Source organism: Panthera leo, chromosome A2, assembly GCF_018350215.1.
Source record: "Panthera leo isolate Ple1 chromosome A2, P.leo_Ple1_pat1.1, whole genome shotgun sequence".
In the NCBI taxonomy this organism is placed as follows: Eukaryota; Metazoa; Chordata; class Mammalia; order Carnivora; family Felidae; genus Panthera; species Panthera leo.
Window position 1 is genome coordinate 161,581,111 of NC_056680.1, and position 12,107 is coordinate 161,593,217.

Genomic DNA, 12,107 nt, shown 5'->3' on the forward strand with positions numbered 1-12,107 from the left:
TCTCCCTCTCTGTCTCAAAAATAAACATTAAAAAAAAATTTTTAAGAAAGATAAAGAAGTCACAGTTCTGCCAAACTCAAAGCTCTTTCAACAAATCTTAACAGGAATGCACAGTCCATTGAAGTGGTAAGTGACCTGGCTAGAAATCTATAGATTATAATCTGACTTGAAAATAAGAAATGATATGACCCAGATCCAAGAGGGAACGCTAACCGACCACCTCCTTGAAGTTCTAAAATCCCTATTTTGGATGATAAATAAGATTCAGAGTGTCCCATTACTGTGACAGATATGGATGCAGACACATCTAAATCAGGTACTCTAGTTGTTTAGAAGTCTCAGCAAACTGAAAACACACTCCCCACAATTGAGAACCACAATCTTAGAGATGAATTCATACGCGGAGCAGCACTTTCATGGAGAAAAAAGTAAAATCAAATCAGGGATGCCTCAACGTCCCAAAACGTTTAAAGCCAGAAAAAGGAAACGCAGTGAAAGAAGCTGAGGCTAGATGTAAGGACTGAATGAAATGATATGCCACCGTAGCTGGAAACTCCTCATTCCATTGCTGAATTCCTAAAGGGTCGCGTGGTTTGGATGAGATGAGAGGAATTTAGAAGCGTGGTGCTATCCCGAGTAGCATACAAGCCTATCCCTGCCATGTAGGGGAAATCAGCCCCTGGCATAGTGCCTGCCCACGGTGGGCATGCATTCAACATTTGCTGAGCGCAACCAAAACCAGAACAGAAGCATTTCTGAACTCCGCGAAGCCGCGCTACCCGGACACGAGGTGGCGCTGTTCCCCATCACGGGGTGGGAAGGCGGGGCTTAGAGACGGGGTGTGGCCATGTTCTCGTAGCCAATGGACAACCTGCCTGCTGTTCACTCTCTTGACAGCCAATGAGCAGGGAGCTGTGGCCTCGAGAGAGGAAAAGCCCCGACGCGCGGTGGGCTTTTACTCTGACCCCGGAAGCAAGGGAGCTTCTGCACTAGCGGAGGCGGGCGCGGTGGGATGTGGCCTTGAAGGACGCCCCCGCCCCTGAGGCCGTACCCGGTCCCCGAGCCCCATCCTCCGCCGCCAGTCCTGACCCGCGGCACCCTGCAGGACGAACCTCCAAGGGCTGCCCCGGGAGCACCCACCCTTTCCGGAGGGCCTGGGATCAGGCGGGGGAGGGACCACCCCGCTGCGCGCCCAGCTCGTATTTGCAATCACTCTGACCCCACTTGCCCCCATCTACGTGTGTCTACAACCCTTTCGCAAGCAGGCGACCCTCCCTCGCTCGGGAAGCCCCCAGCCGACACTTCCACCCTGCGTGTTCTCTGTAGCCCCCCCTACCTCCCCAACTAGCACGTAAACCCTGAAGTCAGGACTGGCTCAGGTGTGTTTGCATCTCCCGGCAGTCCTTACCAGAGGGCGGGGGCTCTTACACATTACCCAACTCAGCCTAACTCCTGGGACAATGCTGGTTCCCTGTGCCTGATCATAATAGAATGAGGCTTTCCTGTCACTCCATTACCAGGGAAGGAAAAGTGGATCGCAGGGGGAACAGAGTGACTCCAACTACTTCTGATTAGTCTTGTCCATGATTCCGAACATGATGTTTTCTGCCTGAAGGCGCATGAACTGAGCCCGCCTGAGGCACATAGGCTGAATTTGGGTGCTCAGAATAGAAGAGGAGGAGACCAACTAGGTTCAACCTTAGAGACTTGGTTTAGGAGCCTCCTTCCTAACAGAGCATGTGGCCAGACCTGAAGTCAAAAATAAAAGTGGGGTACTTAAAGTTTATGCTGAGCGTGCAGTAAAACATGGTCTCACTCCTGACTGCTGTGAGCTACAGAAACTAGCCCCAGGTTCTAATGGTTTCAGAAGAGAACGCTAGCTCACCATAGGAAGGCCTCCACAGAATTCGCTGGGAATGTCCAGGAGAGCCTAGATATCAAGTGTCTGTCTCTAGGAGCCCTGGTGACTGCTGTGCCAGGACTAGGAATGGCTCCAGACTTCCTCACTTGCCACTGTGGTTTTTCTGGTTGAAAAAGGTGAAGCCAGAAGAAGAAAGGAAGTACTGTGCTCTTATGGATGTGAGTGCCTTGCTTCCTCCATGCTCCGTCTCAGGGACCTAGACCCAGTCTGTGGACAGGAGACCGGGATTCCTAAGTGCCTATTTTCTTGATCCTCCAGATGTACTTCCCACCCTTTCCACCCTGCCCTGTGCCCTGGCAGGCTGGCCTTTATGGACTGCAGTCATGGACTCCCTTGTGCCATGGATTCAGTCTGCAAGTAGCCCTCACAGGTAAATGAGATCAAGGTATTCGGTCCCCTGGCTTCCTCCGTCCAAGACCCTAGTTTGACATGGCAGTGTCCTTCTACCAAAGGCCACAGATCTTGTCAGGTGGCTCTGTCCTACAAGTCTCCCTCTTTCTAGAACCACTTCTCCCTCCTTCAGGTCTAGGGGTGAACATGGCTTCCAACTGGGGTGCCTGGGTGGCTCAGTTTGTTAAGCATCTGTCTCTGGATTTCAGCTCAGGCCATGATCTCACAGTTGGTGGACTCAAGCCCCACTTTGGGATCTACTCTGACAGCTTAGAGCCTACTTGGGATTCTCTCTCTTCCCCTCTCTCTCTGTCCTTCCCCTGCTCATGCTCTCTGTCTCTCTCTCTCTCTCTCTCTCTCTCTCAAAATAAATAAACATTTTTTTAAAAAATGGCTTCCAACTGCTGCTGGCCTCAGGGTGCTTCACTGTCCCTTGATGATTTCCCTTAACCCTGCCTCACCTTTGAAAATAGTCCCTTCTTTAAAGTCTTTTCATTCCCCCTGGGAGAATGCCATCTGTTTCCTAACAGGCCCCTAGCTGACATGCTGAGTTTTCTTTTACTCTCCTTTGATCCTGGAGTCAACCTCATTCACTAGACAAATATAATATCTACAATATGCCAAGGATGCAAAGCTACACACTAGGGTTGCAAAGATGAAAGACAGAGGTTACAGACAGTCAATGTCATGGACAATGATGACTGTGTTGGAGGTCAGTGCCGGGCGGGGCACAGCCTGGGATGGAAATGGTCAAGGGGGCATCACAGAGGCACAGGCAGCCAGGCAAAGATAGGGGACAGGTTAGAATGGTTCCAGGCAGAAGCAGCATAAAGATATGGGGTGCAGGGGGGAGCTGCAGGCAGCTGGACATTGCAAGAGCGATAGGAGTCCCAGGTGGCAGTCACTGCAGAGGTCATAGAAGCCAACCTGCGGAAGCCCTTGGATCCCAGTGGGGGCATCTGGAGGACTTGGACGGGACAGTGGATGGTCAGATCTCCATTATGGCAGAGACCAACAGGCTGGAGGAGGCAAGTTTGGGAGTAGGGAGGCCAGGAAGGGTCTCCTGCAGGAAGGGAGGTGAACCATAATGCCCACAGCAGGGGGACCAGAGTGCAGACAAAAAATCAAGTGTCTGCGTGCTGCTCACAAGACACACAGGGGCGGGGGCTGCCAGAGAAAGAGGTCCCAGTCTGGTGGGACTGTCAGATGCCTGGCTGGGCCATTTGGGTGGATGGGGGGGGGGGGGGCTGGTGCCATTCTCATGATAAAGGAGGCAAGAAACCTGTGCGGATGATGTGTTCTGCTTGGACTTTGTTGAATTTGTGGTACCAATGGGATAAGCAAATGAAGACACCCATGAGGAAACAGGATATAGGTCTAAAGCTCCGAATAGCCCAGACTACAGTAAGACACTTAATAATCATTTTAAAGACATTAGAGAAATGGCATAAGCCACGAGTACAGATAAGCTTCCTACTGCAATGCTATTTGTTGAGAAGTGGACCAGTGAACAGTAAGTACAACACTGAACATTTCTTCAAAACTGACTACACGCCAGGCACTATATCAAGTACTTTCTGGCGAATACCTTTCCCTCACTTACGGTAGCCCTCACAGCAACCCTATGAGGCACTGACTGGCGTTATCCCCATTTTACAAATGGGAAACCAGCCTCAGAGAATTTCGGTGATTTGCCAAAGGCCACACAGCCAGGAAATGTCATAACTGATGGTTGACTCCTGATCTGGGCTTTTTCTACATCATTTTCCTGAATGGACTCCTCTGTGATTCAGTCTATAGCAGGATTTTATTTTTATTTCTTCATGTTGCTTGCCTCCAAGAACAAGTAAGCCATAAAGATAAGGCTAGAATTGCCTGCCCTTTTGCTACAGGCTGTGAGCTCTCAAATCTGTACCTGTTTTAGTTTTGCCACCCCCACTAACTGAGGCAGACACAGGGGGAGGAAGCCCTTCAACTAATACTAACTGCTCTCTCCTAACCGTACTCCAGATGGTTTGTGTTTCAAGTCAAGTAAACAGCTGTTCAGAAAATTCAAGCAGGGTGTGACTTGTACAGAGAGGTAAAAAGGCAAACCCACTTCTGTTACTCCCTGTTTAAAGCATTCTGTTGGCTCCTCAATGCCTCCAGGATGAAGTCCACATCCGGCCCTCATCTACCTCTCCAGTTGCACCAACTACTCCCACCACAAACCAAACAACCTAGCTGCGCAGACCTGCTCACCATTCCTGAACATTCCAGTGAGGGTCAGTCGACTGCCTTTTCCCCCAATCTTTTACTGTGAAAACTGTCAAACATACAGAAAGTTGGAGGGGAATTTACAGCACATGCTCATATATCCGCCACTCAGACTCTACAATTAATGTTTTATGAGCTCTGCCTTATCACATAGCTATCCCTCCCTCTATCCATTTTGCTTTTTATGCATTTCAAGGTAAAGTGTAGACATCTATACACGTCCTCTAAATACTTCAGCATGCACCTTATTAACTAGAGTTTCACATTTGTCTTTGGTTCTTTTTTTTTTTTTCCTCTTCAAGGCAGAATTAACATAGAGCAAAAGGTACAAATCCGAGAAGCATGTATCGGTTTTCTTGTTGTCGTAACAAATCCTCACACATTTAGTGTCTTAAAACAACACAAATTTATTCTCCTGCACAGAATTCTATCGGTTAGAAGTCCAAAATGAGACTGGACCAAAGTCAAGGTGTAAGCGGTTTGTTCCTTCTGTAGGCTGTAAGCAGACAATCTATTTCCTTGCCATCTTCATCTTCTAAAACATTCCTTGGCTCGGGACCGCCTCCTCCCCACATCCTCAAATAGCTCCAACTCTGACCTCCCACCTCCCTCTCTCGAGGACTCTGTGGTCACACCTGGATAATCCAGGATAAACCCCCCATCTCAGTGTCATTAATTTAATTCCATCTGTGCTGTTCCTTTTGCTACAAAGTTATTCATTCACAGGTTCTGGGGATTAAGATGTGGTCATCTTGGAGAGCCATTTTTCAGCCTGGCACATGCACCATTTAATGAGTTCTTACAAATGCATACACCTGTGTAACCCAAACCCCTGGCAAGCCCTGGAACATCCTGATATGCCCCAGAAAGTTCTCTCATACTCCCTCCTCACCAGTCCCCTCTCCCACTCCCACTGCTCAGGGGCAACCATGGTTCAGATCTTTTGGCCTCTTTTAGAACCTCCTACAAATGGAATTGTACAGTGTTTTGTCTTTTGTTTCCAGCTTCTTTCACTAGAACGATGTCACTGAGACTTATCCATGTCGCGGGTATCAGTATCAGTCTGTTCCTTTTTATTACTGAGCAGCATTCTATCATATGAACTGGCCACTATTGGTTTATCCATTCACCTGCTGGTGGACTTCGAGCTGTTTCCACTTTTTGTCTGCCTGTACTTTTGGACCAGCTGCTGACAGTGCTCCTTCGGCCCGTAGTAACTGCCTGCCCCTGCATAAGCTCCTCTCACACACAATCAGCACCACATTTACTGGCCTTCCAGGTCCTCCTTCAAGGTCCAGTACCTCTTTCAAGACCCCCTCGGGAGACTTTGGTAAACCACTGCCCCACCCCCGGAAAAGTGGTCCATCCCTTCTCTGTACCCCGGGCACACATCGGTCTCCGCATCTGACCATGTGTGACCCTTACTTGTCTACAGGCCTGTCTCTCCCCACTCAGGACCACATCCCCAAGAGCAGGAACCAGGGCTTTCATATCTGCACTTGGAACCATCCCTTAGGGTCTGCATGATGTCTTTCGGTCACTGTTTTCCCAGTGAGTGACACCCAGAGCGGGGTGTCCAGGTTGTGGCTGGAAACGACAATGCTAAAGAACGCAGATACCAGAAAGGACTCTCAAGGATGTGACTGGAAACCACAACGTTAAAAAACGCGGATTCTGGGAAGGACTCTCAAGGATGTTGTTGGAAACCACAATGGCAAAGAATGCGGATGCCGGAAAAGACTCTCAAGGACAAGGCAGGTTGGACAGTCTCTCGTGAGACCTGGCGGCACCGTGGAGGTCACACAACTGGAGGAGGAAGACAATGAACATCCTGGGCCCCTGTCCATGACAGCCTGAGGGCAAACCCAGGAAAAAGCTGAATTGTGGCCCATTTCCTGAGCAACAGAAAAACCCAGGGATTAGCGACACTCACAGAGATGTTCTTGGCATGGAAACCCGTAAAGGGATTAGCCAACCTGACACCCAAGAGGCACAACATAGCCAAGACCTTGCTTCTTTTGGCAAGTGTCAGAGCCCCGTGGCAGAGAAGCCTTTTCTGCCCTGAGCGCTCGCAAATCCCCAAAGCTGTGGAGGCCTACGGAAAACATTGGCTAATCAGCCCCTCCAAGTCTAGAAAACCCTCGAATTGAATCCAAAGCCAAGGTAGCCTGCTAACAGACCTGGACATCCACACTGGGCAGACCATTCATCATGTGCACTAGGAAGTCAGCGCCATGCCTCTGGGGAATGCGGTGGGGCTCCAGCCAGCTGGTGTCATTGGGGAACCTTCTCATGTACGGAACCACCAGGAGTGCCTTGTGGAGCACCGCTAAACCCCTGCTGTTGAGGGGCCCTTCAGCTACCTGCTCTGCCTGGTCCAGAATGGGGACCAGGAGCTTGAAAAGGTGCCTTCCCATGTATGGAATCCGAATTTATCCAGGACAGATTCCAGTGGCTTAAAATCAGAGATTAAGCATCTATTTAGGTGCGAGAACATCTAACCCTTACCCAAAAGAGCTAATTTTTCAGACTTGGGCTCTGCCTTCTAGGAAACATTATAATGCCATTGAGATGGTAAGAGATATACTTGAATAAATGATATACTCAAATATTCGAAGGATTTTTTTTAATAAATACAAACAAAAGCAGGAGCATACTCAACAGTGCAATGGGACTTTTTGCTGACACTCACCCCAACGTAGACACAAAAGCTTCTTTCCAGAAACCAACACGGAAGGGCTACCCATGCTGCTGAAGTGGGCTCAAGACAGGACTCTTCTACAGGACAGTGCCCATTTGCCCCCTTATGGGGCTCGACACCACTTTTTCATAGGGAAAAACCTCCCTGTTAGGGAGACAGAGAGACCTGAGTGAAAATCCTGGTTCTGCCACCGACCAGCTGTGCCTTGGGATGATGCCTGTTTCCAGAATCATCTCTAGGATTAAGTAAGGCCAATGCACATAGGGTCTCTGGCACAGTGGAGCCTGGGCCTCTGTGAGAGGTGGGTGTGGCAGTAGGTATTCACTCATTAGCAAGACACAGACCTTCCCGTGCGTGCTCTTGTGAAAGGGCCTCTCCTCACTATGGAGAGGAGCTGACCAATGGCCTCTGTCTCCCATGTCATGTCCTGACTGAAAGGCCCTTGTCCCTGCCCTGAGAATACACAGCAGGAACTCTTGCCTCGTTTCCCCTTCCCACAGCTCACTCAGGCTGACGATTGTAAAACAAAACTGCCAGATCCTGGTGGCAGAGGACAGGAGGACAAGGGTGAAACCGGGTGCACGGAGCATGGGGGGGCTGATACTGCACAGCCAAGGCCCACAAAGCCCCTTCTCCTTCTATCCTCCCTGAGCCCAGCCCCATCGTGGCTCTAAGATCTTGATTATCAGTCTGGCTATTAATCTGAGCTGGCTGCCTGGACCTCGTTCATCCCTGTACTGATGTGGATAATGCGTGATGATATATCATCTTTTCATCTTTAGCAAAAGGAAAACAATAATAGAGGTAGAAGTAGTAACGATAATAAAAAATAAGAAGTCTTGGGATGCCTGGATGGCTCAGTCGGTTAAGCATCTGACTTCGGCTCAGGTCATGATCTCACGGCTTCTGAGTTTGAGCCCCGTGTCAGGCTCTGTGCTGACATCTTGGAGCCTGGAGCCCTGCTTCAGATTCTGGGTCTCCCTCTCTCTGCCCCTCCCCTGCTTGCACTGTGCTCTCTCTCTCTCTCAAAAATAAATAAACGTTAAAAAAAATTTTTAATAAGTAGTCTCTAAGCTGGGGCACCTGGATGATTCAGTCAATTAAGCGTCTGACTCTTGGTTTTGGCTCAGGTCACGATCTCACGGTTCATGAGTTCGAGCCTGGCATCAGGCTCTGCACTGACAGCTCAGAGCCTGCTTGGGATTCTCTCTCCCTCTGTCTCTCTCTCTTCCCCTCCCCAGCTCATTCTCTCCCTGCCTCTCTCTCAAAATAAATAAATAAATGTGGGTTGTTTTTTCTTTTTAAGTCTCTAAGCTGGAGAGGAATGAAGGACCTGGGACACAAGTTCAATGGCAGAGGAGCTTGACACGCTCTCCTGCTTTTCCTGGTGCCACTTGTAGACTGGAGCATGGGTTCTCAGGCAGCCCCAGAGCTTCCAGACCCATGTGCTATAACTTCACAAATGGCTGTTTGCTTGCCTGGCACTCCTTGCTTCAGCAAATGGGGAGCTATATAGGAGGAATGGGGCAAAAAGCCCAAATCAGTAAAATAATGAACTGGAGCCAGCAAGGGTCAGGCTTGGAAGCAAAGGCTCTGAGACTTTGGCCTCAATCACCTGTTACAATTTTGCTGCTGCCACCATCTGCCTGGAGCCTCTCTTCCTGACCCCTGACCTGGGTCCCTCTGCAATTCAACCTCACCCCTTAATCTTATCAACCCTGTTCATCTACCTTCATTCCGGCACTGAGCTAGCCTGGCTGCCCTCTACCCTGTCTCCCTGCCCTACCCCCTCTTTGACCTTCTATATCCAGATTTAACCCTTGATCCTCTAAAGCAAGGACCAGCTATATAAATTGCACAACCCAGTATCAAATCAAATTGTGGGGCCCTTGTTCAAAAGTTAAGAATTTCAAGACAGCGATAGTAAAGTATAAGTTAAGGGCAGTACCCTTCTGAGTGTGGGACCCTGGAAGACCACATAGGTCATATGTCCTTGAAGCTGAGCTGACTCACATCACTCTCATGTGTGTTCAACCTAAGGGGCCTATGACACCATATAAAGATTTCTCTTCCAGTTGATCACCCCACACCCCATCTGTGTGGTCATCTTAACAGTAACCTGGTTGAGGGACCGCATCAAACTAAAAAGCATCTGCACAGCAAAGGAAACCATCAACAAAATCAAAAGGCAACATAAAGAACAAGAGAAATTATTTGCAAATCATATATCTGGCAAGAGGTTAATATCCCAAATATATAAAGAACACATACAACTCAATAACAATAAAATCTGATTCAAACCTGAGCAGACTACCTGAACAGAAACTTTTCTAAAGAAGCGCTCAACATTAGGGAAATGCAAATTGAAACTACAAGGAGATACCACCTTATACCTGTTAGAATGGCTATCATCAAGAAGACAAGAGACAACAATGTTAGGGAGAATATGAAGGGAAAGGAAGCCTTGTGCACTGTTGGTAGGAATGTAAGTTGGTGAAGCCATTATGGAAAATAGTATGGAGGTTCCTCAAAAAACTAAAAATACAGGGGCGTCTGGGGTGGGGGGGGTCAGTCGGTTGAGAGTCCAATTCTTGATTTTGACTCAGGACATGATTGCAGGGTCATGGGATCAAGCCCTGCACTGAGCATCAAGCCTGCTTAGGAATCTCTCTCTCTCTCTCTCTCTCCCTCTCCCTCTCCCTCTCCCTCTCCACCACTTGTACACATACTCTCTCTTTCTCTCTTTCTCTGTAAATTAAAAAAAAGATTTAAAAAAATAAATGTAAATACAACCACCATATGATCCAGCAATCTCACTTCTGGGTATAAACCCAAAGGAAGTGAAATCAGGATCTTGAAGAGATCCCTGCACCCCATGTTTTTTCATAATTATTCACAATAGCCAAGATGTGGAAACAACCAAAATATCTTTCACCCAATAGATAAAGAAGATGTAGGGTGTGTGTGTGTGTGTGTGTGTGAATATTTTATATTCCAATGTGTGTATGTGTGTGCATAGGCGTGTGTGTAAACATGGAATATTTTTCAGCCACAAAAAAGAAGGAACTCCTGCCCTTTGTGACAACGTGGATGGACCTTGAAGGCATTATGCTCAGTGAAAGAAACCAGACAGAGAAAGAAATATTGTATGATCTCATTTATATGCAGAATCTAAAAAATCCAAACTTATAGAAACAGAAAGGAAAATGGTGGTTGTTGGGGGTGGGGAGAAGGGGGAGATGTTGGTCAGGGGGGTGAAAACCTCCAGTTTTTACCCAGAACAAACAAGTTCCGGGGATCTAATGCACAGCCCTGGGATTATAGATAACAATACCATACTATATACTTGAAAGTTGCTAAGAGAGGAGATCTTGAATGTTCTCACCACACAAAAAGAAATGGTAGTTGTGTGATGCAATGAGGGTATGCTAAGTTTACAGTGGTAATCGCATTGCAACATTTAAGTACATCCAATCAAAGGTGTTGTGCATTTTACACTTATACCATGTTGTATGTTAATGATATTCCGATAAATCTGGGAAAAAATAGTAACCTGGTTGAAACCTCACCCTGGAGCAGGGTTTTTTTCTTAGATTGCCAACAGCAATTAACCAAAACTCTTCTGACCTCTGGACTTCTAACGTGTCTTCTACCCCCCTTTGCCACATGATCTGTTTATCCATTCACTCTGAAAACAAAACAGGAGAACCCACTGTCTGTATGCCAGGCACTGTATTGGGTTCTGTAGCTTTGAAAAAATGGAGATGCTGACTTGAGTCCCTGCCCACAAGGAGGTGGCAGAGGAGGCCAACCTGTGACCAGAGACCTGCCCGGTGACAGAAGAACACAGTAAGAGAGCCAGACGCGTGCCCTGGATGCAAAGGGAAACCACAGCTGCCTGGAGCGTGTAAAACAGGTCAAGAGAGGGCCGTGGTGCTGAGCCTTGACTGCCGGAGCCGGTAAGTGAAGGAGGAGAGAGAACAAAGGGGCCAGGAGCGGCCCCCCAAGCCAGGCTAGACAGAAGGAGCAGGGGGCGGGAGGCACTTTGGAGGTGAGTGGTGTTCCAAGAACAACAGGAAGATTGAGCTGGGTGGTCAGGGGTGTTTCATGCCAATAAATAAGTTTACATTTTACCCAGTAGGAAGCTGGAACCCCCCAAAGCAGGGAAAGGGCCACAGTCAGAGTTGTGTTCTCACAAAAGCATGGAGAACAGGTTGGGAGATCCAGGTGAGAGTCGGGGCGGGGGGGCGGGGGGGAGGCCACCTGCTTCCAGGTACAGAGCAGGAGGGCTTCACACAGACCAATGGCTCTCTGCAGGAGGGCGTTTTTGCCCCCCAGGAGATAGAGGGGTACCTCGGAGATATCGCGGGTTCCGTTCCAGACCACTGCAGAAAAGCTAATATTGCAATAAAGTGAGTCAAGGGAGGTGTTGGTTTCCCGGTGCACGGAAGGCACGTTTGCACCACACTGCGGCATGTGACGTGTGCCCCAGCACCGCGGCCAAAACGACAGTGGACACACCTCCTTGAAAAGCGACTTTATTGCTGAAACGTGCTAACCGCCGTCTGAGTTTCCAGTGGGTCCTAATCCTCTTGCTGGAGGGGGTCCTGTCCGACGGTGACGGCTGCTGACCGGGCAGTGTTGTGGGCGCTGAAGGCGGGGTGGCTGTGCAGCATCTGAAAATAAGACAGCGGGGACGTTGGCCACACCGGGTGGCTCTTCCCGTCGTGAATGATTTCTCTGTGGCGGGCGGTGCCGTTTGATGGCATTTTACCCAGAGGAGAACTTTCCCCGAACCGGGGTCTGTCCTCTCAGCCCCCACGGCTGCTTCCCCGGCCA